The sequence below is a fragment of the Neophocaena asiaeorientalis genome, unplaced genomic scaffold, assembly GCF_003031525.2.
Source record: "Neophocaena asiaeorientalis asiaeorientalis breed wild unplaced genomic scaffold, Neophocaena_asiaeorientalis_V1.1 scaffold45, whole genome shotgun sequence".
NCBI classification, from domain to species: Eukaryota; Metazoa; Chordata; class Mammalia; order Artiodactyla; family Phocoenidae; genus Neophocaena; species Neophocaena asiaeorientalis.
Window position 1 is genome coordinate 4,946,866 of NW_020174642.1, and position 1,167 is coordinate 4,948,032.

The window sequence follows — 1,167 nt, forward strand, 5'->3', positions numbered from 1 at the left end:
TGAAGGGCTATGTTCTACTTTGGTAGAAATAGGACTGAATTGATGCCCTGCCGTTAGGCCGTAGCGCTGCTAGGATTGCATCGATCTTCCTGTTTGTACTGTTTGTAACTATGGCCCCATCTTAAGTATTTCTAATTGAAAAACAAAGCCTCAGGAAACCGAAACTTAACCAGCCGCTCTCGCTTCTGTAACTATGCTTGCTGAACCCCCTTTTGCAACCATCCAACCAATCAGACGGTGACTAGTGTCTTTGTTTAAAAGTTAACCAATCAGTGACTAGTGTCTTTGTTTAAAAGTTAACCAATCAGTGACTAGTGTCTTTGTTTAAAAGTTAGCCAATCAGTACTCCCCACCCCTGGAAAGCCCCGCAGAAGGTCCCGAGCTTGTTTGTACCTGTCTATAAAAGAGCTGTACTAAGCTCCATCCGGACCTCTTAGCGTCACCGGCAACGAGTGCGCGGAGGTCCAGGTTCGAACCTGCAATAAATGACCCTTGCCGTTTGGCTTTGACTCTTGTCTCTGGTGGTCTTGTGGAGGGGTCTCACGACCGTGGGCATTTCAGTATCTGTCCGAACAGCAAAATTGGGGGTTTTAAGTTAAGGGTACATGCATATTCATGAAGGGGCTTGGGCCGTGACAGTGTCCAAGCTTTATTCTGTTGAAGTCATGAGGGTCAGAAAAGGTCAATGTCCTCCTCTCTTAGCTTCCAGTTGATCTGGTGGTTGAGTTTCAGGCTTATCTTTACCATTGAAACAGAACTGGGACTCTTTACAACTGACATGTTGTCTTTGGAATTGTTATTTCTCTTGCCTGTCAACTGAAAAAAAAAAAAAATGGACGACCTAAAAGTTGAGAAGTATGTTTTATTCCACGGATGTCCTGAGGACTTCAAGCCTGGGATGCAGCCTCTCAGATAGCTCTGAGGAACTGGTCCAAAGAGGTCAGGGGGGAGCAAGGATCTATAGTAGTTTCTGCAACAAAGACCAGGTAGTGGGAACATCAAAAGTTTACTGTTAATTAAAGAAGACCAGGGGCTTCCCTGGTGGCGCAGTGGTTGGGAGTCCGCCTGCTGATGCAGGGGACACGGGTTCGTGCCCCGGTCTGGGAAGATCGCACATGCCGCGGAGCGGCTGGGCCCGTGAGCCATGGCCATTGAGCCTGCGCATCC